The sequence below is a fragment of the Macaca mulatta genome, chromosome 9 (assembly GCF_049350105.2).
Source record: "Macaca mulatta isolate MMU2019108-1 chromosome 9, T2T-MMU8v2.0, whole genome shotgun sequence".
NCBI lineage: Eukaryota > Metazoa > Chordata > Mammalia > Primates > Cercopithecidae > Macaca > Macaca mulatta.
This window is the reverse complement of record NC_133414.1, coordinates 35,151,525-35,176,412: the sequence shown is the minus strand read 5'-3', so window position 1 is coordinate 35,176,412 and position 24,888 is coordinate 35,151,525. Positions and strand designations below refer to the sequence as shown.

The 24,888-nt window shown below is 41.6% G+C and overlaps 1 long non-coding RNA gene across 1 annotated transcript; it reads left to right on the top strand.

Moving 5' to 3' along the window:
- Positions 1 to 4,010: 4,010 nt before the first annotated feature.
- On the top strand, positions 4,011 to 16,876 carry LOC107000098 (uncharacterized). The gene is made up of 3 exons (XR_001447046.3): positions 4,011 to 4,508; positions 9,363 to 10,958; positions 16,008 to 16,876. It is a non-coding gene; the product is annotated as an uncharacterized LOC107000098 (long non-coding RNA).
- The last annotated feature ends 8,012 nt before the right edge of the window (positions 16,877 to 24,888 follow it).

The following is a 24,888-nucleotide window of genomic DNA, read 5'->3' as shown; positions in this document are numbered from 1 at the left end:
AATAAGTGAAAGTATAATTAGTCGAGCAGCCCACACTGCTGTTCTGCCTATGGAGCAGACATTCTTTATTCATTTACTTAATAAACTTGCTTTCAGTTCATTCTGTGGACTTGCCTTGAATTCTTTCTTGGGTGAGGTCCAAGAACCCTCTCATGGGGTCTGGATCTGGACCCCTTTCCAGTAGCATAAGAGTGCCTTGCACACAACTGGTTCTCGATAAACAGAAGGGTGTTTGACGGAAATATGGAAGGTTTGGGCCTTCCATTCCATCTTGAAGGGTGTATTCAGACTGAAACTTTTGAGTGAACTGTTGCTTGTCCCGGTTCCAAAGATGAAAGATACTAAGTTCCCCTCTGACTTCCTTCTCCAGTATGTCTTTGCTCCTCCTTCTCTCTACTGGTCTATTCCAATTGTCCGGCTGGATTATTAAGTGGTCTTCCCCGCAGAACGCAACTGCACATCTAACTCATATTCCTGAGTAAAACCAGGAGCCGGGAACAGTTTTACTGAATCCTGTGCCACACGCTGCCTCATGTGCCAGAGAGCCTTATACCATTCACCAGGGGATCTTGAAAGACCAATGAAGCAGGAAAACTCCCCTCGTCCCCCGCACAGAGTGTGCAACAGGGGGAGTAGCTCACTTCTTCCATGCCCAGCTGCTCAAACCTCTAGGGGAGCATATAAGGTGGGCAGGTTGTGGGGCTCCGACCCCATGACAGCTTCTGGGGAGAATATTTACACCTCCTGAAGCCCCGGTGGGCATGCTTACATACAGAGTGCTCTTTTAATTTTGCACTTTTAGTTTTCCATTTATAGGCTTGTGTTAACCAGCTCAATTACACCCTCTCCCTTGTTGCAAAGACAGAGGGCTTTCTGTATTGCCTTTGTATACCAGAAGAATCAGATCACACCTGGGCTTGGAGAATGAGTGCAAGATTTTACTGAGTGGAAGTGGCTCTCTGCAGATGGGAAAGCCAGCAGGGAGATGGCTTTTTCCTTGGAGTTGGGCTGCTCCACAGCCTAACTCTCCTCCAACCACTCAGGCCAAACTCTGCATCGTGTGTCTGGAATTTGTGGCTTCTTGGTTTCACTGACTTCAAGAATGAAGCCGCAGACCCTCACAGTCAGTGTTACAGTTCTTAAAGATGGTGTGTCTGGAGTTTATTCCTTCAGCTGTGCAGATGTGTATGGAGTTTCTTCTTTCTGGTGGGTTCATAGTCTCGCTGGCTTCAGGAGTGAAGCTGCAGACCTTTACGGTGAGTGTTACAGCTTATAAACGTGGTTCGGACCCAAAGAGTGAGCAGCGACAAGATTTATTGCAAAGAGTGAAAGAATGAAGTTTCCACAGCATGGAAGGTTACCAGAGCAAGTTGCCCCTGCTGGTTGGGGCAGCTTGCTTTTATTCCCTTATCTGACCCCACCCACATCCTGATGATTGGTCCATTTCACAGAGAGCTGATTGGTCCATTCTACAGAGAGCTGATTGTTCCTTTTTGACAGGGTGCTGATTGGTGCATTTACAAACCTTGAGCTAGACACAGAGTGCTGATTGGTGCATTTACAATCCTTTAGCTCGACATAAAAGTTCTCCAAGTCCCCACCAGATTAGCTAGATACAGAGCACTAATTGGTGCATTTACAAACCTTGAGCTAGACACAGTGTGCTGACTGGTGCACTTGCAAACCTTGAGCTAGACACAGAGTGCTGACTGTTGCATTTACAATCCTTTAGCTAGACACAAAAGTTCTCCAAGTCCCCACTAAATTAGCTAGACACAGAGCACTGATTGGTGCATTTACAAACCTTGAGCTAGACACAGGGTGCTGATTGGTGCCTTTACAATCCTCCAATTAGACATACAAGTTCTGCAACTTCTCACTAGACTCAGGAGCCCAGCTGGCTTTGCCTAGTGGATCCTGCACCGGGACTGCAGGCGGAGCTGCCTGCCAGTCCCCAGCCGTGCCTGCACTGCTCAGCCTTTGGGTAGTAGGTGGGACCAGGCTCCACGGAGCAGGGGCGGTGCCCCTTGGGGAGGCTTGGGTCAAGCGCCGGAGTCCACCGCAGTTGGGGAGCTCAGACATAGTGGGCTGTAGGTTCCAAGCCCTGCCTCGTGGGGAGGCAGCTAAACCTGGCAAGAATTTGAGTGCAGCGCCAGTGCTGGCGGGCAGGCACTGCTGGGGGACCCGGCGCAACCTCTGTAGCTGCTGGCCCAGGTGCTAAGCCCCTCACTGCCCTGGGCCAGCAGCGCCTGCCGGCGGCTCCATCTGTGGGCCCGGCTAGTCTGCGACAGCGCCTGTTGCAACTCGCACTGGCTCTCCCAGTGCCCCCTGGTTGCCGCTGGTGCCTCTCCCTCCACACCTCCCCAAAAGCAGAGGGAGGCAGCTCTAGCCTCAGCCAGCCCAGAGAGGGGCTCCCACGGTGCCTTGGTGGGCTGAGGGGCTCCTCAAGCCTGCTAGAGTGGACTCCGAGGCGGAGGAGGCGCTGAGAGTGAGGGCTGCTAGCACATTGTCACCTCTCACTAGGGTATCAGGTTTTTATAGTCCCAGGATGGGAGCATGATGGGCCAGGGTGGTCTTGGAAAATGCAACATTTGGGCAGGAAGACAGGAGTTCCTGTCCTGGTCTAGATCCCTGGGGGTGAAGCCCTAACCAGGGACCACGCCTTCCTCTACCCAGCACTTCCCTTTCCACTTCCGTATCGTTTAAAGGGACCACGCTCTTCTCTTCCCAGAACTTCTGTATCACCAGGATGGGGATCCTTCAGATGGGGGAGCTTCGTAAATGCACTCTGGACTGAAAGCCCAACAGCTTTGGGGCCCAAACTGTCCATGGCCCAGAGGCGAATTTACTATCCATAGACATCTCCCTGGGAGTGAAGAGATCGAGTCCCTCACTGACTGAGCCCTGTAAACAACTGCTGTATTTGGCTGGGGCCCTGAATTATGCCATATGGTGCCCAGGCTCCTGACCAAGTCATAACCAAGACAGGACATAGCAACCCTCAAGAAAAGGGTCTCTTGTGGGAGGCAGGGAGGTGGTCACCAAGACACAGAGAACACGTGTGCTGAGAAAATTAACTTTAATGGGGCATTTAAGGCATATGGGAAAGCATTTGGAAGAATCACAATTTTCATGCTGGCTTCCCAAGTCCTTAAGAAAAAAATTCAGAAAAGGTCTCATCACCATTTGTGAATTGTGAAATAAACACATCTCCAGGGGAGTGCGTGGGTGTGTGTACATATTAATATTCCAGGGGTGAGGGAAATATTGACACCGATGATTTTTGAAGTATTTGCAATTCCTGTCCAACTCAGACTGATCTGAAATGGTGTGTTTCAAAGGCTCAAAGGCTGCCAGATTCCCTTTGAAAGGAAATGTTTCCTCCCATTACCTTTCAAAGTCAGCTCTCCGGAGTTTAGCCAAGAGCTGTATTTCAATGTGTTGATGTCACTTAACAAGAGGAAGAGGAAGCGTTCCTCTCTGAGTGGGGTTTAGAGGGGACCAGGAGAGTAACTGCAGCCACGTTACAAGGAAATGTGCCTGATGACTTAGCTGGGGCTTTTGTATCTTCCCCATCTACTAATAATTTGCTAAATGCCTTTGCTAAATTGTCTTTTTTCTGCTCCCATTGTTTTATGTAACTGAAACAAGCGAGCATAGCATTGTCATCTAAGTCAATAATGGTCACAAAAGCGCTTTCTCTCCTTCTGCAGCAGACTGCCTGAAAAACATAAAAGAGGGTAGTGATGCACCCAAGCAAATTACCCTCCCAAACTCATTTAAATAACGTCTTCTCCTCATCTATGCAAAACTCAGATGAATATTTACAACGTCCAGGAATAGGTACCACAGGAAAGAAAGAAAGAAAAATAATAATAACAAAAAAACCCCCCAACCAACCCAACCTAATCCTGCAAGTGTAATCATTCTCAAAATGATCCCCAAACAAAGTGTTCTAGCTGTGGTTGCCCGGCAACAGTCCCACTGTAGTATTCTGCCTAGGTACATATAAAGTGGAGTCGTCTTTTCTGCACAGAGTGTGCACTATCAACGTAACAGCAGAGATGGAGAGCAAGAAGTGAGGAGGTTAAAAGTCAGGGTCAGAAGTTCAGGTTGCTCTGACCCTCAAATCAATTTCAAGCACTGTTTGTGACATTTTTCTGTGTTCCCTCGCTTGATGTTAGTCTTTGCAATGAACCACCGAATCAGACTTCAGGGATCATGGGACCTTGGGGTTTCAGTGGGGTCAGGTCAATTTCTACCTACCAGTATACTGCCACCTATGAAGCAAACCACTATCTAGGCGTCTGAGAACCTCAAAGTCGTGAAACTCCGAGGGGAGAGAGAGAGGATGAAGTTGCTGTGGCCCCTGTGTCTTTGGGTCCTGCCATAGCTCAACCTGTGGCTTTAGGGGGACTGTGTGCAGCCAGGTCATAGTGTTACCAGAAAGGGATCCTGATCCAGACCCCAAGAGAGGGTTCTTGGACCTTGTGCAAGAAAAATTCGGGGTGAGTCTATAGAATAAAGTGAAAGCAAGTTTGTTAGAGAAGTAAAGAAACAAAAGAATGGCTATTCCATAAACAGAGCAGCCCTGAGGGCTACTGGTTGCCTATTTTTATGGTTATTTCTTGATTATATGCTAAACAAGGGGTGGGTCATTCATGAGATTTCTGAGAAAGGGTGGGGTTTTCCTTGAAACTGAGGGATCCTCCGGTTTTCAGACCGTATAGGGTAACTTCTTGATGTTGCTATGGCATTTGTAAACTGTCATGGTGCTGGTGGGAGTGTCTTTTAGCAGCTAATACATTATAATTAGCATATAATGAGCAATGAGGACGATCCGAGGTCACTTTCATCACCATCTTGTTTTTGGTGGATTTTGACCAAAATTTCTTTATTGCAACCTGTTTTACAGCAAGGTCTTTGTGACCTGTATCTTGTGCCGACCTTCTGTCTCTTCCCATGACTTAGAATGCCTAACCTCCTCGGAATGCACCTCAATAGGTCTCAGCCTCATTTAGCGCCCTGGTCAAGATAGAGTCACTGTGGTTCGAAGGCCTTTGGCAATAGGATTGACAACTCAGTTAGAGAAAGCTGGTCCCTGGCATGGGCATCTCTCCCAAGGCATTCTTCCAAAGGTACAGGGATCATTTTTTAGTCACCTTTTTAACAAATGCATATGTACAGGGGAAAAAGAAGAAGAAGTAAATCACATAAAATAATACATCCTCATATGGCCTTAATCATTGGTCCTAATAGAGTTATGAAAGCATGGAAACATGAGGCTACAGTGTACTCAGGTCCACCCCCACCCCCTCCCCAGAGCTGGACATGATACCTAGGATGGTTCCAAATCTCAGAGGACTTTTCCTTTTATTTCTAGATCATTTTAAGATAGTCTCATGCACCTAAGCAATAGATGACTTCATTTTTAATTGAGTGTTTTTCTTATTTATTGTTTATTAATTTATAATATAATTAAGGAGTTTTATTCACTACAAGGCACAATTATTTGGGGGGAGGGGTTCTCATAATTGCTTAATTTGTGACTTATCTTAGCAAAATATTAACAATACCCCTGAAAACTCCCACCTAAAATTTCCCCAAATATCTCTGTGATTAGAATAACTTTCCTGCTCAAAGATCTTTAGTGAGTACCCCATTCCTCAGAATAACATTTAAGCCCCCTAGTTTAGCAATTTTGCTGCCTGGCCCTAACCTACCTTTTTAAGGCTTATCTCCCACTACTTCCCTCTGTGAAGTCTGGGTTCAATCAAACCAAAAGTGCAGCTGGATAAAGCTGAAGCTGCAGAGTAGGGCGTCAGGGCATCTGCCTGCTAGTCAGCTCCCTCTTGATTGACAGTGTGATTGTGGGCAGGCGCCTTCACGTCTCTTGGTCTTCGTTTCCTAATAAATGCATTGGAGGAGTGAGACCAGGTGCTTTCTAAGATGTCACACGTTTAGACACTGGCTTCTCCGAAGGGTTTTAGGCTGTTGACCATCCTGTCATTTCAGAAGCTTTCTTCTCTTGTATTTCACGATATTGTTCTCTCTTGGTTTTCTTTCTACTTCTCTAATGCTTCTTTTTTAGTTTGTTTCTCATGTAATGCATCCTCTGTTCCAGGATTAATATTGACAAGACCTGCCTTCAGCAATCCTCTCTTTCAATTTCCTGGATGATCTCAACCATAATAACAACTCTATGTAATGCCCCAGAGCCCATTTCTGTAATCTGCATCTCCATCTGAGAAGGCCCCACTGAATTCCAGTTACATGCTCCAACTCCACCAGACTTCTCCATTGGGGCATCTCAGGCACTCCCATCCCAGGGTTTCCAAGCCTGAACTCATGATTTTTCTCCTCAAACTGGTTGTTCACCATACTTTACTCCTACATTTGGTTTAGTGTATCATGCAAGCCACAGACTTCGCAGTCATATTAGAATGCTACCTTTCCCTAACCTCTAACAGATATTCTCAGGTGAGTCATCAAAGTCTGGCCATTTTTTATTCCAATTAAATATCTCTTGAGTCTGTCCTTTCTTCTCCAACCCCACTGTCAATACCCTTGTAGAGACCCGACTGCTCTTCAGGTCTCCTAGCTAGTTTCTCTACCTTTAGAATGAGCAACCACCCTGAGGCCTTCATTCTGCTGCCAGTGCCATCTGTATAACATGAAGTATGACCAAGCCCTTTCTTTTCCGAAATCTGTTTGTGTTTCGTCATAGCCTATTGGGTGAAGTCTGATATCCTGAGCATGATGTACAAGGCCTTTGTGATTGGAGCTGTCTCATTTCTCTCGATCTGCCCTGTGCACCAGGAAGATGGCATTACTTTGAGTTCATGACTGGACCATGCTCTCTAACACCTCTATACCTTTTCAATGTGGCCCCCTCTGCCTAAAATAACCTTACTTACTCTTCTACTCCTCTGTGCTTCTCTAATGCCCTAGCTGTGCCTCTGTTTTCTGTTGTATTTTTTTTTTCTGTGTGTGTGTGTTTCCCACCATTGGATTGAAAGCTACTTGAGGTCTAGGACTGCCCTCATTTTTGCACACTTAGCTCACTAGTGGAAGGAAACTGACATTTATATAATTGTTGAAGGCTAAGTGTGATGGCTCATGCCTGTAATCCCAGCACTTTGGGAGCCCAAGGCGGGAGGGTTGTTTGAGCCCAGGAATTCAAGACCAGCTTGGGCAACATAGTGAGACCTTGTCTCTACAAAAAAATTTTCAAAATTAGCTGGGTGAGGTGGCATGTACCTGTAGTTTCAGCTATTCAGGAGGCTGTGGTGGGAGAGTTGCTTGAGCCTGGAAGGTCAAGGCTACAGTGAGCTATGGTTGCACCACTGCACTCCAGCCTGGGTGACAGAGTGAAACCTGTCTTAAATAAAAATTATAAAAATAAAAGAAAAAAATATATACAAAATCGTTAAGTAAACGGTTGAATCTGTATGGTTTATTTATTCACTCTCTGATAAATGGGTCTTGCATTTTTCTTGAATGACTTCTCTATTTCTCTTTGACTTTCCATATAATGTTTAAATTTGAATATCTCATTCTTTCCTTGTCTAAGCCTTTTCCAATTATCCTAATCTAAAGAAATAACTTCATCTTCAGAAATATCATGTATTTAATAATTAATGTTGCCCATGTCAGTTCCTACTCCCCAGGTAAGGTATTCAAAGTGTTAACTTTGTCTTGCCCGCAATGATTTGGCAATCATGGTCTTCAGAAAGTACCTCTTTCTGTATTGATTATTACTGGTGTACTTGGTTTACTAATGCCAGTCTTGTCATGTCTTTTTTTTTTTTAAGACAGCGTCTCACTCTGTCACCTCAGTTGGAGTGCGAACTCAGCTCACTGCAGCATCCTGGGCTCAAGCCATCCCCTCACCTCAACTCTCTAGTAGCTGGAACTACAGGTGTTGCACTACCATGCCTGGCTAATTTTTTTGTATTTTTAGTAGAGATGGGGTTTCACCATTTGCCCAGGCTGGTCTTGAACTCCTGGGCTCAAGCGATCCGTCCACCTTGGCCTCCCACAGTGTTGGGATTACAGGCATGAGCTACTGTGCCTGGCCATTGTCTTTTCTATTTAGTGCCATTTTTATATCACCACAGAGCGGTCACTTAATATCTTAGCTATAAAAAATGGAGCTGGTACCATTTCTTTTCTTCAGTAAGAGTCTGCTTGCTTCCCTTATTTGTTTGTTTAATATTTAAAGAAATAAAGCAAGGTGTCACAGTTACATTATAGAAAATGTTGCCATGACAAGCATTTATATTAAAGAAATTCTAGTCTTATCTGTGCTTTGATGATATGTATATTTTAATTAATCTTACAAGGGGAGCTCAGAGAAATTTTGGTTCTCAAAGCAGTAATATCCAAAGACAAACTCCAAATACAAGTGGTTTTGGAAAGCCGGCGGCAAGGAAGATGTGTTATTAAGATGCACTGGTTGTGTAAGAGCTGTTATTATTCATAATTCTGCTTTAGATGCTTAATATTTTCTTCAGAGGTTTAGGCAAAGATTATTGCTACATTTCTGCAGTCATTGGAAAAATCCAGTGTAAAACTTGAGAGTAGGAATAGGTAAACCTTTTTAAAAAAGTAAGTTTTGGGTGAGGATAAGTATCCCACAGTACACTGGACATTTCATAGAACTTATCCGATGCCCTCTTGGGAGACTGTCAGAAATTTTGTAAATATCAGGAGAGTAGACTTTCCGGGGCTGCTTCTGTGCTCCACTTCTGCCTCTAACAAAAAGAAAAAATATAAAGTTATGCAATTAAAAAGGTGTTAGTTAAATCCTTTCAGGCCAGAATGGAGACTGAACTGGAGTTTGGGGTATATGTTTTATTTAGCCCTTAAATTTATAAAACAAAATTTTAGTCTTTGGTGAAAGTTACATTCCTAGAAGCCCACTGGAAAAAATGGTTGTTTATCACCTTAAAAATATGCATTATCCTTTTATTTAAGTGCTTTCAATGTGGAGTGCAATATTTTATATCTGTCTAAACTTTTAATTTCATAAAATCCCAACTTTTAATTTCATAAAATCCAGCTGGCCAAATGCAGCCACCACAATTGAAATTACCTTCTGACCTCAAGCCCCTTAGTTTAAGAAAGTTTACTGGGAGGGTTCAAAGGATGCATTGGAAGACTTTATGGAATAAAAGATGTGATCGGAAATGGCATTAAAAACTATGCTGGATTCTAATTTGTGGGGCTTGTGATATTTACTAACCTGGTTCATGAAAATTGGGTCTTGAAACTAAGACTTTCTTATGTGAAATATATCTAACTTTGCTTCGACTAAGTTTAACAGTACAATTAATAAAATCCTGTTACTGCCTCCCCAGCTGATGGCACTAGAACTGAACCCAGAAGCTGCAGCAGTGGATGGATGATGATCTGAAGAAATGAGATCCCTGATGAGCTGGGAGTCAGGGTTCCTGTAACCATGATGTCACACCCTCATCCTGACACCAAGATGGGCTGGACCCATCTGTCACCCAAGGCAAACAAAATGCTTGGTCTGAATCTTTCAGAAGAAAACTAAAAATCGGGTCATTGCTCAGAATTTTGCTTGTGTGTGGCTTAAGTCTTCTCCTGTTGAGGAAGGTGTTGAGTTTGACCATGACAGCCCCACCCAATCCTCGGCTCATCCCAGCCACCAGAGAGGATCTGGAGATTCGAGGCTATGTCATGGAAGACCTTGTCAGAGCACCAGGTCATACTGTGCTGCAGGTGGGGTTCGGATGCCCAGTGACAACCACCGGGAACACTCATCCCTAAAAGTCTGTTGAACTTAAAGTTCTACTCAAGACTTTCTACATTAAATACCCTTTCATATAGCAAAATCAGCCATGTTCTGAGATGTGAAACTGCAGCACAAATTACTGTGGTCTCCACCTATAGAAATGGAATGTTACTTCATAAAGCCCCAGGCCAAAAAAGAAACCCCAAAACTCTGAAATGACACCCTTAAATTTAACCCGAACATCTGGCCAGCCTCCTCCATCATTGAAACTTCTCCTGAGTGTTGGCATGGATCCTATGTTTCTCCAGCCAGGCAGCTTTGCTCCCCATTCTTGATGGACCCACTGAGTCCCAATTTTCTACATTTTACTTGGGTCACTCCTCCACTTTGGGATGCTTTTCTTACTTTGTCGTACTTTAAAAATGTTTCTTCTCTCCTGCACTCAGCTTCGCGCATTTGTCTTCTTTCTTGATTTAACTTGCTTAGTTCTCGCTACATCAATTCCTAGAGCTATTCATCTGTACTTCTGAATCATTTAAGTTTTGTTTCGTTGCAAGTAATGGAAACCCACTCTGAGTAACTCAAGCAAGAACTGGAATTTATTGGAAGGACAGTGGGATATATCATAAGATCCAAAAAGAATTGAACAAACAATTTCAGAGGGAAGAAAAAGGGCAGCTCCAGTGAGTTCAGCAACAAGACAACATAAATCTTTCTAGAGCATAGCTACTAATATTATTCAGCTGCAAGAGCCCCTACCCCATGAGAAACTTGATTGAAAATTCTGATTTCCTGCAGAGAAGAATCTGATTGACCCAGTTTAGTTTTGGTTGCCCAATTGCTCAATCTTACATGAATTATTTCCAGCCAAGGGGACAGGGTGTATTATAGGGACATACCTGCTTTCTCCAAAGAAAAGATCTCGGCATTTCCTGATCATTTCCCTGAGAAGGAGGAATCTTTGTGAGCCAAGAAGATACCTCAAGTATAATGAACTCAGTTACACTTTTTTGAAATCTGAGTATTTGGTATGTAGTGTGCAGTTTAAAAAACATGTCTCTTTCCAGGATACAATGTTAACCTCTTCCATGGTGGAGTAGGGCTATGTGATTTTGTGCTCAATTTACCTAGCTGGTGGGCCTCCAGTAGAGGCTGAACCAGTCAAGCCAGCTGATACCACATTAATTTTCCAAAGGTAAGTTTCTCTTGGCTAATATTCCTTCTCTCAACTTAAAAAACACTCACTATACACCGAGATACATTGAAAATTTAAGGGTAAATTAGACGTGATCACTTTTCTTAAGACATAAAATCTAGTAGATTTCCTATATAATGAATATTTTTTAATTTTCATTTTTTAAAGACAAGGTCTCACTCTATCACCCAGGCTGGAATATAGTGGCACAATCATAGCTCACTCACTGCAACCTCAACTCCCGAGCTCAAACAATCCTCCTGCCCCTGCCTTCCAAGTAGCTATGACCACAGGCACATGTCACCATGCCCAGTTAATTTTAAACAATTTTTTTTTTTTTTTTTTTGTAGAGACAGGGTCTTACATGTTGCCCAGGCAGATCTTGATCTCCTGGCCTTAAGCAATGCTTCTGCCTTGGCTTCCCAAAGTGCTAGGATTACAATTGTGAGCCCATGCACCCAACCTATATGAATAATATTTTAAGGATTTTTGATTAAAAAATACTTTCAAAAAGTTATCATTAGACCCATTTTGAAGATTCTCAGAAGCTGGGCAGTTTCTGCTTGAGTTATCAAGTGGCCTTCACTTTAGGCAAGTTTTTGGGGACTCACTGTAAAGTAGAGGACTCTGAGTGACCACATCTCTCAAATACAGTGTTTTTTATTATCTCCTGACATTTGGAGCTTAAGGAAATATACAATGACATGATTTTTTTTCCCTCTTAACTATCCAAGACAACATTGGAAGACCACACACGTCTCCACTTTATTGATGTTTTACATTGTGCTTGCAGGTGCTATCTTAGAGGTGTGATGTTGCTCTTGTACTATGTATATAAATGCTTTCTATGACTCAGGAATTCTATTGCATTTAAATGAAACTTGTTAGAGTAGAAAGAGACCGGAGTAAGCTAGACTTGGGTTTCAGTCTTTCAACTTTACAACTTACTAGCTTTATGGCTTTGGCCAAGTTACTTCCTGAGACTTGGTTTCTTCATCAGCAAAGTAGAATAATAATAATACATGTTTTACACAGTTGTTATGGGAAATAAGTACGATAATATATGTGAAAGGGGCCAGGCACGGTGGCTCACATCTGTAATCCTAGCACTTTGGGAGGCCCAGGCGGATGGATCACCTGAGGTCAGGAGTTGGAGACCAGCCTGGCCAACATGGTGAAACCCTGTCTCTACTAAAAATACAAAAATTAGTTGTGAGTAGTGGCACGTTCCTGTAGTACCAGCTATGTTGGAGGCGGGGGCATGAAAATTGCTTGAACTTGGGAGGCAGAGGTTGTAGTGAGCCGAGATTGTGCCATGGCACACCAGCCCAGGCAGTGAAGAGAGACCTTGTCTAAATATATATATATATATATATGTATATATATATATGAAAGGGCCTGCCAAATATGTGTGTGTGTGTGTGTGTGTGTGTGTGTATGTGTGTGAGAGAGAGAGACTGAGAGAGAGAGAAAGGACCTGCAAAATAGAAAAATCAGCATACATTTTCTTGCCTCCAGCACAGTAAAACCATGAATCTCCTTCCCTGGGCCTCCATCTCATTATAGATGCCTCCTCTGTGTCCTAGCCTGCAAAGACAAGCAGCTCAGGGAGGATGGGCAGGTGGGTTCCTATTCCTTCCAAGGCAGCCCAGCTTGATAGTATCTAATGATTTCTGAGGCTGCATGGCCATAGGCAGTCAAACCCTGGGTATCTGAACAGAAGGCTGAAACCATAGAATCATGTCCCTGTGACTGTTGGCACAGCTTTGTGTATTCTACAGAGGCTTACTGTATAGTTTATTTCAACACACAGACAAAGATGCTTAATGTAAGGAACCGCTACAGGTTAATCAATCAATGGCTCCTCTAGTGGTTTTCATTTTTAAAACGAAGTGGATGAATAAACAAATTTGGCCTTGGGATGCCATTCAGCTCAAAGTCAGTGGCAATCACAAATGGCTTTAATAAATGAAAGAGATATTTTGGCATAGCCCATTGAGGCATATGAAGAGCAATGCCCTTGCCAGTATCATAGAGTATATTAGATACTCTACGTTAATTGCTTCTTATGAATGGAAGGGATGTAGGAAATGGAATTTTAATTTGTACATTTAAGCTATGCGATTGAAGTTGAAAAGGTCTTTGTGACCTTATGGATTTGAAAGAAAAAGAAAACTTTTTTTCTTTCAAAAGAAAGAAAAAGGCATAGCTGAAATTGGCATAAAAGTTATGTCCCATGGCTGATGTTGCTGCTGTTTGATGCTTGCTGTCAAATTGTAGAAAAGCAAGACATGAATCCCAGAGTAATTTTCTATGTGTGCATTTGCCAACAAATAAGGCTGAGTCTAGTTGGAACTTTGGGTTGTTCAGAAATGGTAGAAACATAGTCAGTTTGTGTTCTATCTTCCATCGAGAGTTCTTGAGTTGGTAGAAGCTTAAACTGTTTTTACACCTCTTGCTTGATAATCAGACCCAGACTGCATGTTCTGCAGATATACTGACATATTCTATGACAAGCCTTGAGGGCTTCTAGCATGAATTAAGAGGAAAACCCTAGAGTGGTATTGACATTTCATTTTTGGAAAAGCCAGAGAAGGCATAAGGAGCATGGCTGGATTGCAGGCTGGGGTAGCTTCTTCACCTGGGCTCTGTTATCATTTTCCACAGCACCATTTGCTGCCACACCCTGAAATGCATTCTTTGATGGTAGAACTTGCTCGCCATTTAAATTCCATGTGCCTATGACTTATTCTAAGGATACCCTGAGTGCATTGTGTTTGCAGCTCTTGTGCAGTCGGATCTCTGCCACTTTTCCTGTAATTGTCAACCATCTTGGTTGCCCAATGAGAAGCAGCTTGATATATGCATCAAGCCAACTCATTTTCTCTGTTTTCATGCCTAATTCCCCAAAATGAGTTTATTCCTCACAGTATATAAGTAGATATTTTATATATATCTGACATATCATACGCCTGAAAAATCTGATATACGTGTACAACAATGAAAATAAACATTAGACCAAAAATAAATAAATAAAAATAAAAAAGAGATAAGGCTTTGTTCCTAGCTAATTATATGATCTTAAGTAAATAAATAATGTATCTTCTTTGGGCTTCTCATTTCTCATCTTTAAAATTTGTAAACAAAAAAGTGAAAAGACAAAAATAAAAAAGAAGAAAAAAATTAAAAATCCACAAACAAGATATAAAAATAAAAATAGATAGTCTGTAAAAAGTATTTGAAAACTATCAAGTCCTATATAAATGGGGACTGTCTTAGTCTGTTTTGTGTTGGTATAAAACAGGTTTTGGTTTCCTGGGCTACACTGGAAGAACAATTGTCTTTGGCCATACATAAAATACACTAAAATTAATGATAGCTGATGAGCTTAAAACAAAATCACAAAAAAAATCTCATAATGTTTTAAGAAAATTTACAAATTTGTGTTGGGCCATATTCAAAGCCATTCTGGGCTGCCTGTGTCTGTGGGTGAGATAAGCTTGCTATAAAAGAGTATCTCAGGCTGGGTAACTTATAAAGAAAAGAGGTTTGTTTGGCTCACAGTTCTGCAGGCTGTACAAGAAGCATGGTGCCAGCATCTGCTACTGGTGAGGGCCTCAGGGATCTTCTAATCATGGTGGAAGGTGAAGGGGGAGCAGGTGTCACACAGCAAGAGAAGAGAAAAAGAAAAAGGAGGAGGTGCCAGGCCCTTTTTAACATTCTCATGGGAACTCATAAAGCAGAGATGGCAACAAGCCATTCATGAGTGACCCACCCCCATGACATAAACACCTCCCACCAGGCCCCACTTCCAACACAAGGGGTCAAATTTCAACATGCGGTTTGGAGGGAACAAATATCCAAACAATATCCAGGGGCAGTATTTTAGTACTTGCTTTGAACTGAGAACATCACTAGGAGAGATGAAAAAATGAAGGGCACAGTACCTGCCTTCATGAGATTGGTAATTTCCACAGGAATATCACACATAAACACATACAAGAACTAGCCATGTGAGTCATTATATGCTCGCGCACATAATGTAGGCAGGCGGCCTACACCATGATCATAGTTCAAAACAATTGAAATCTTATAAACATTAAATTGCTACCCAAGCATAAGGTGTTATTATTAATGATAAACATGATCATCATTCTACCATTTCCATAGGACACTGATTATTTTAGAGATTGTTGCCATTCTTCTTGATGTCCTAGCTTAGGTTCAAGATAAACCTACATACGTGTCATTTATTTAGTGCCTTTATATATCTTGCTTACCACTATATCCCAATACCTAAAACAATGTCTGAAGGTATATCATGGAATGAATGGATGAGTCAGTTAATCAGTGAGAAAAGAAGCTGCTTTTTTGGGGGGCCCACCCATGTATTTTGTAATTCTGGAGAAAAAAAATAAAGCTGGTCTGGACACACACATCCATATTAGCTTCATCATACAAAAAGACATATTGACATTGAAGACAGCAAGTAGAGGGGCCTGGTAGTTATCTGAAAAAGCTGTCTAGATAACTGTTAATCTCCTGCATCCATTGAGAACCATTAGTCTAATGTACCAAGGACTCTGTGTCTCTACCATGGTGCAGCAGGGAGATGAAAACCTTGCATGGACAGTTTCCTGCCTTGTAACTTTCTCTGATTCCTTACAGCCACCTAGAACTCATGCTATTAAGACACTTGCACACGGTTACTGTGTGAATTTAGGTCTGATTGAATCGTTAATTGTTTTAACCAGGATATTGTTCTAAAAGCAGTTGGAGGGATGGAAAGTAAAATCTTTACCCATTGGTGTTCACCTAATGCTGGTCTTGATCAGTCTAAATGGAGTTGTTTTCCAGGAAGATAAACTACTCGAATCAGTTTCAATGTAATAGTTAACCCCTCAGGCCAGAGCACATGGTTGTCATTGTGCAGCTGCACTGATAGAATAGTTTGGCCTGTCTGAATGTTTGTCCTATTTCTACATAATTGCTGACCACCCATAATCTGCAAGGAATAATCAATTTTTTCCTTTCTTCTGATTGTCTAAGAAACAAAAGCTGCCCTTCCTTCCTTATTTCAAAGTTTGACAGAAAGCAAAAGGTGAAGAATAAAAGCGCCTTGCATTGTCTAACATCTACCGCAGTGTTTGAGCTGCAGCTGCTCCTCCTCCCGTGATTGTTTTCAAATATTTCCTCAAAAAAGGCATTAAAGAAAAACACAAGATATTACACGGGGAACCAAAACAAATCACAATCTTCAAGGACAAAGCATTGCAAAATGGCTTACATCCCCAAATGGGAACAGATATGGCTGGAAATTAAAACAATCTTTTTTATTTTAAGTGGAAATGCTAGCAGATGCCACAAGAAACATATGGAACTCGCCACAGACAAATAGGGAACGCTTTCTACGTGTGGAAGTAGAGCAAAGGCAGTGACCACCTCTGACTGTCAGGGGAACCATCAGCTCGAACTGTTTGCTATGGCAGGAGGGAGTTTGCAGAGTCTGGGGTCCCGCCCTCGTGGAAAAGCTTTAACGATCTTGACTGCGTAATTTAAGTCATTCTTGTCAGGGAGTTTCAGAACACTATTCACAATTATATTTATTTCAAAATGCATTGATCCCAGATATCTTTTTAAATGTGCTCACCACTGAATTTGTGCATTGTTACATATTCCCTCTTTGAACCTCTGAATGAAACAAAATAAATAGGAAAAAATGGAGACATAGAAGCACTGTCCACAAGGCATCTCCCACTCTAGAGGTCTCCCAGCCCCATGCTAGCTTGTTAATTTTTTGTTATAGCTTGTCTGTCAAACAAGGAAGATATAATTCTCCAGACAACATATTTTTCTAAAGCAATGTTTTTGTACAATTTCCTGATTTCCAAAAATATGACCAACAGAATTCTGGTTGAGTTTTGTTGTTGTTGTTGTTTTAATTTCTCTGAAAATGGCAGTGATATAGTAAATGTTCCCTTGCCCATATACCACGTGGAATAATTTTACTGTGAGACTCAGAGAAGGCAATCACAAGCCAGCTTTCCTTAAGTAGTATTTATCCTTTCCAAATAGTTCACTGGGGGGCGTGACAGGAATAAAATGCTTTCTCTATACAAAAGTATTGTTTCTAAAGATGAAAAAGCCCTGAAATCCTGACTGACATTCAAGTTGGAGGTACTGTGAATATGTGGAAAAATAGGATTTTACACAGTGACAACACCAATAAGCATTCTGAAAGGCATGCTTGCAATGAAAGAGCTCCGTTTGGAACAATCCAGATTGTGGGCTAAAATGGTCTCCATGTGGCAGAGTATATTTGTGAATGAAGTGCCTGTCAATGAGGAGAAATCAATTTTAACAGCTCATTTATTGATGAAACCAAGTCTAGTCTCAGCAGTTAAAGTGCTTTCTTGGAACAAGAACTAGAGGATTCATCTGTCTCACCTTAACGGATGAAAGAAAAGCTTCTCATAAAAAATGTTATGGCTCCTCTGCCACTGGAGCTTGGATGAGCTAATATTTGATAATTAGTTAACAGGGCAGTTGGGAAACGTAGAACGCCTGCTCTTTCCCATGCTTGTTGGATTCTGTGGGGTAAGAATCATTCAAATATGCCTAAAAATGAATGCTGTAATGGTTGTATTCTGGAATTATGGATCTTTCTAACACTGCCAAACTTCTTTAACTCTGTTTTTGATTTGACGACTCTGGTTTATTTATCATCCCAACACTGTGCCTGGCTTTTTCCAGGCCTGAACTCACACACAGCTCATGGGAATGGCACCCTGTAGAGTTGTGCAGTACACAGCTGGGTGCACTGTCCCTGTGTAGGTCGCCTCCTCCCTGAGGCTGGATACATACTCGCCTTCCTTCCTAGTTGAAGTCCTGCTCTTTCCGCTCCTGGTTCCAGCTCTTCTGTGAAGCCCTTCCCCACTCTAACAGATCGTAGCCATAACTCTTCTCTTGTATCTGTGATGACCTCAGTCACTACTTGGAATTGACCATGCTTTGTTAGCTGTGTACATGTGTCTGTTGAGAGACATGATACGAGGTGATTGGAAGCTTCAAGGCAAAGTTGGAATGCTCTTTTCAATTCCCATAATGCACAAGTGTTTGCCGCCTTGATTCCTGGCACTATGCCAAAAATTGAGGCATCATTCTTGATCTTTCTCTCTTTATTACCTACCTCTCTTCAAAGAACAAGTCCAGGCAGCTCTATGACCAAAATACATTGATAGTCTTACCTCTTTCCACCACCTCATTGGCTATCTTCTTAGACCAAGCCACCATCCTTTCTCACCTAGACAAGCCACCATCCTTTCTCACTTCGACAGCTGCCATTTCCCCCACAACTAGCTTCCTGCTTTTACCCTTTTCCCTCAATAATCCATCTTCCACATAGTATATATTTTCTCCCTCACCACTGTTTAAAATATACCATTAGCTTTTCATTGCAATTCACATAAAATCCAAAAATTGCATAGTTTATATTTGTCATTTTGTACCTGCCTAGAATCTGAATCTCCCTTTCTACTTGGGTAAGCACTCACCACTGTATGAGCTTAGTGAGAGGTAAGACTGTGCTTTCTGTAGTGAGTTAATTTAAGCACTGGTGGTGACTTAATTGCTTTCTCAATTAGATTCCACAGGGGACTATGTTAAATGAAGTTGAGAGGGATATACCTTGGTAAAATAAAAAGTGGGGAGTTCAAATTCTTCAGAGTTAGAAATGCTGGAGTAAATTTATTCTTGTAATTTGTCTTATTCTTTTTTCTCCTCTGTGAGTGTCTAGAAGGTCTTCATTCATTAAGGACTTGAGAAACACGCTGTTGAAATGGTACTATCATCTTTGAAAAACATACTAGTGCCTCTCTTCTGTGAGCCCTGAAGTGAAAATACGATCCCTCATTTCAGTGTGGCTAGAAGGATTCTAGAGTGGAAGAGACCAACCAGCAATGGATAATGGTCAGAGGCAAAGAGGGGAGGGTGAGCATGATAGGCTATAGGTCCTGCCTGGGATGTGCAACATCATTAATTGAGGATGGATCTTAAGACTGAGGTGGGAGAGGAGAAAGACAGATTCCTTTAAGTCCTCTTTTGTATTAGAAATTCTCTTTCTGTTAAGTAGAAAACAGAACTTTAGAATTCATGGAAAGAGGCCTGTTGAACCACATTGAGAGATGTAAAAGCTCCTCATCCTATTCCCAGAATTGTGCTCATTCTGGAAACCTTTAAGTGAAGGGAAAAGGCAGAATCCTTGAAGACCCTGAAATACAATCACAAGTAGGGACAATAAAACATCCTTCTCGCTTTCCTCAAGGAAACACAAGACTTTAAATTAGAGCAACCATCCACTGAAGCAATGGAAATACCCAACTATTCTACTGGTCATTAGACCTTGGGTTGAGCTAACATTAACTTCTGGTGCTTCAAGTAATACTGCAGTCCACCAAGCAAAAGGAAGAATTGTAGAGGGTCAATAATTCAGCTGATGAATATTTATTGACCAACTACTGTCTGATAAGCATTGTTCTAAATGAAGAAAATATACTGGTGAGCAAGACGGAGTACTTGTGAAGTTTATAGTAGAGTAGAGACCTAATAAATAAACAAACAAATTATTTTCAGGACAAATAGATGCTCTAAAATGGGCAAAAGAAGGAACATAGTGAAGAGTGACTTAAAGGCAGCTGTTGAGTCCTGAATCCAGTGGCCCAAATGATGAAGAAGAGACAGTCATGGAAGAGAGTTCCAAACAAAGAAAACAGGACCCTGAGATGAAACAAATGTGTCTTAGTCTTCAGGGAGAAAAATGAGGACAGTGTAGGTTGCAGTATATTGAAGATGGTGGAAACAGAAATAATTGATATCAGAATCATACAGGCGCCAGGAGAATCTTATAGGCTACAATAAAGAGTTTGGATTTCATTCTGGTTGAAGTAAAAAGCCATTTGAGAATTTTATGCACAGGAGTGACATGATTTGATTTATGTTTAGAAAAATTACCTTTGATTCTGGGTAGAGTAATGCAAAAATTGGTGAAAACTGAAAACTGTTTATGAGCCTATGATGCTAGTCAAAGAAGAGATGATGGTGGTATAGACAAGTGTCACAGGAGTGGTGATTGTGGAATGTAATCAAATTTGGTGTACACTTTGTAGTAGAATTTATAGAACTTATGGATGAATTAAATGTGAACACAGGAGTGGAATAAAGGATAAAATCAAGATTTCTAGTCTGAGGTACTAGGTAGATGGTGGAAGTCTTGCTTGGGAAAGAACAGGTTTGCTGAGTGGAGAACAAAAATGAACTGCTCTCTTTTATTAGTTTAAGATGCTTATTAACATCCAAATGGAGATAATTAGTAGCCAGGAGAATATATGAGCTCAAGGAGAAGTTCAGGCGTGTATGTGCATGTAGGTATGTAGGTATATACACATACACACATACATGTGTGTATACGTGAGATATATACATTTATATATATGTTTTATGTATATATATTTTATATATATATGTTACTGAGAGTCATGGATTGGGTAAGATAACCTAACAAGAAAGTATACATAGAAAAGAGAAGAGGGGGCCAGGCACGGTGGCTCATGCCTGTAATCCCAGCACTTTGGGAGGCTGAGGTGGGCAGATCACCTGAGGTCAGGAGTTTGAGACCAGGCTGGCCAACATGGTGAAACCCTGTCTCTACTAAAAATACAAAAATTAGCCAGGTGTGGTGGCATGCACCTATAGTCCCAGCTACTTAGAAGGCTGAGGCATGAGTATTGTTTGAACCCAGGAGGCAGAGGTTGCAGTAAGCCAAGATTGCGCCCCTGCACTCCAGCCTGGGTGACAGAATGAGACTCTGTGTCAGAAAAAAAAATAAATAAATAAAATAAAATAAAATAAAAGAGAAGGCGGGGGGATGAACACCAACCAAAACCCTGATAGATTCCATACTCTGACAGTTAGAGATGCTGAAGGAAAATAAGAAGCTATCAGAGGAGATAAAAAGCAGTAAGTCAGGTGAGAGAGGAATCTTAGACCTATCCCATTGTGTTTTCCCCAGTCTAAACATAGGTAACATTGACAATGGACAGAATCCATGCACACCAGCTCCCAGATCTGTGAAGGGAAGACCAAGACCAAGTGAATGTCTCTGGATATCTCCCTCTTTACCTCTTTACTTTACCAAAATAATATTACAAAAGTGACCTTGCATAATTAGAGACTTGAAAATGCACAGGCATAGTGATTTTTATAACATTCTAGTTTCATGTTCCACTATGACTTGTTGATGGATCTTGGAGCGTAATATATTACTGTTTGATTAATCAAATAGTGACTTTCATTTTAGTTGCTGTTTCAGATGTGATTTCCTTACTAAAGCAAATTAGTGCATCCCTGGCACCTGGTATACAGTATGAAGTAAAAAAAATACTTTTTCTTAGTCTCATTAAACAAAGAACACTAGAATTCATTTGTTTTCACCTGGAAAGGATTACAGATTTGTCAGAAGTTATTACTTTACCTCTAACTGTGGGCCACAATATGGGCCAGTGACGTTGATCTTCTCTCCACCCCACACAGCATCATGCTGGTTCAGTAAGTTTGCAGTGTTTTGCTGCGGTGAAAGTAGCAGATCTAGATGCATCAAGAAGACACGTACAAGCCAGAGGCTCTACCATAAATTCCATGAAAATATAGGGCACAACTACCTTAGTAACATTATGGGGATTGCACCTGACAAAACAGCATACCTTTGCACTCCATACCACTAAGAGGTGGTCTCTCCAGATTTTGGAGGTATTTTAGCAGTCTCCCCTTGTCCATAAAAAATATATTCCAAGACCCTTAGTGGATGCCTGAAGCCCTGGATAGTACCAAACCAGATTGCCATCAGGTGGAACGCCTTTCTGTTCATGTCTTCCACCCACAAATTTTACACCTTTTCCGTCTTAACTAAGCACTTTTCATGCACTGTGACTGTAATTGCAGTTCGAGGTGTGACAGCAAAACCAGTACAAATTTCTATTTCCTTCGTCACAATTCCACAGATAGAAGACTTGTTCTTACTATAGATCTTAGCAACCTCAGCGTGCGATTTTCTTTCTTTCCTCCTCAAGTCAAGAACTTTCATTTTTTCACTTAAGGGAAGCACTTTATAGCTTCTCTTTGGCATATCTGAATTTCCAGCATTACTACTCTTGTGCTTTGGGCCATTATTAAGTAAAATAAGGATTACTTGAACACAGCACTGCGATACCACGACAATTGATATGATAATCGAGACGACTTCTAAGTGACTCACGGGTGGGTAGTGTAGACAGCATGGAGATGCTGGGAGAAGGGAGGATTCGTGTCCTGGGTTGGGTGGAGCAGGACAGCCCAAGATGTCATCATGCTTCTTAGAATGGCACACAATCTACAACTCACGAATTTCTTATCTCTGGAATTTTTCATTTAATATTTTCTGACCGTAGTTGACCGTGGGTAACTGAAACCACAGAAAGCAAAACCATAAAAAAGTGCGGGTCTACTGTACATGAAACATTTGTGTGTTCCAGTCTTACCCACTTATAAGGTGAACTGAAAGTCTTGAGCAGGGACTAGAGCAGGAGGTTGGCCAATGGAATCTGGGTCACAAGCCATTTTATTACTTAGTCCTCATGGCTGAGCAGAATTCTGGTGCTTTAAGTGTCTTGGAAAATGGGAATACTACATGAAATTCTGGTACCATCAAAAGGGAAATCACGAGAATTTTGGAGGGAAATCTTACCTTCTTTAACAAATATTTATCCTTATTTTACTTAATAATGGCCTGAAGGACTCATGCTCCTTTTAAGAAACAGTTGTTTTTTGTTGTTGTTGTTTTGTTTTGTTTTGTTTTTTGAATGCTGGGATCTGGTATAGATTGAATGCCTGATCACAAACAGTAGGAGACCATGTGACTCATGTTGTCCAACATGAATAAGGATTGTCGGATTGCCATTGCCATAAAATCTGATATGCCCAGCGTGTCTTCATCATACAAAAATAGGGTTTATGAGACAGAGACCAAGCAGGTTGTGAAAGCACAAGTCAGTTCCATAAGCACACAGCTCACATTCGCAGTATGGCTATTCCTGTCTCACTGCAACTCCCTCTTTAATCTGCCTTAATACCTCACTGGAGGTCCCTGTGAAAAGATGGCTACAGAGGAACAATTTTAAAGCCTGGTCTACAGATGCTCTGCTTAGTATGAGTGTGCTGGTCCCCCTGGAAATGGACTGCTGTGTTATTACAGCTGCATTTATCACAGGTGGCCCTGAGGGGAGTGGAAAAAGAACATCTTTCCAGTACAAATAACTTTGGGTAGGAGATCTCGTAACTGCACTGTCAGGAAGAAGAGAGAGCCTAAGATAAGAATCTATTTCAGGGCATGTGCAGTGGTTCATGGTGTGGCTCTATAGTTGGAGATGTGGAAGGAAAAATATTAGAGGACTGTTGACAATGAAATTTGAAGGGAAACGTGTAGATGGATTTATCGGAACGGGTCCAGAGTGAGATATTTGCTCCTGATATGAATGCTTACCAAAATGCTTCCATGACAGAAATAGCCTCAGTTGTTAGGTTGTTGAGAAGAGCATCATTGTAGTTATTAGTTAACCTCATTGTCCAAATATTTCAGGGTCCTTCATGAGCTCTTGACCAAAGGAAGCATGACAGTAAAGATGGAGACTGAGGAAAGCTTCAACAACTTGGACTTTTAGTCAGTAAAGTTTATCTGGATGCTGCCACCTCAAGAGCCTAATCAGCAGCAGTGAGCAGTCTTGAAATTTTGATATGGTATTATATCCCTGAGGCGGATGTGAGCAGACAGTCATAATCTGGTGGCAGGCTTTCCATCTTGAAGAGGGACGGGTCGCATCATCATAGCCTACCATACACCACTGCTTGTGACCCAGGAACTCACTTAGAGACAAAGAAGAAGGGGATGAAGAAGAGAAAGAAGAAGAGGAGGTGGAAGAGGAGAAGACTGATATCCCTGGAATCTGGTACAGATTGAAAGCTTGATCACAAACAGCAGGTGACCATGTGACCCATGTTGCCCATCACTAGGGAGTCACTAGTTCTATCATGCAATATCCGCATTACTCAAAAGCACCTGGCTTTATAGAATGATGGAATAGCCTATCAATCAGTTGAAATGTCATCTCCTTATAGAGCTTTTCCCTGACCACCCAAGTAACTCTCTGTCCTATTACTCTGTTTTATCTTCTTTGTCCACCTTGTATTTCTTTTCTTTTTTTTTTCTTTCTTTCTTTTTTTTTTGAGATGGAGTTTGGCTCTTGTCACCCAGGCTGGAGTAAGATGGTATGATTTCAGCTTACTGCAACCTCTGCCTCCCGGGTTCAGGCGATTCTCATGCCTCAGCCTCTCAAGTAGCGAGGATTACAGGTGTGTACCACCATGCTCAGCAAAGTTTTGTATTTTTAGTAGAGATGCGTTTTCACCATGTTGGCCAGGCTGGTCTCGAACTCCTGACCTCCGGTGATCCACCTGCCTCAGCTTCCCAAAGTGCTGGGATTACAGGCATGAGCCACCATGCCCAGCCTCCACCTTGTATTTCTATATAAACTTGTTTTAATGTATTACTTAAAAAAATCAATTTTCTCATTAGAATGCAAACTAGAGGAAGTTGAACCACACTAGTCTTATTCATCACCTGATCTGTAGCATCTAGAACAGTACTAGGAGCAAAGTAAATGTTTAGTGAATATTTTTAGTGAGTAACTAAATAAACTATTAATGAAACGAATAGTTAGGACCTCATATATATTTGATTAACTATTGGAAATTTAAGGCTTAAATTACTAGCAAACACTTTCCCTTTTGATAGGTGATCTGAATCTCCATCAGGAAACCTACAATCCTAGAAATTTTAAGGCCT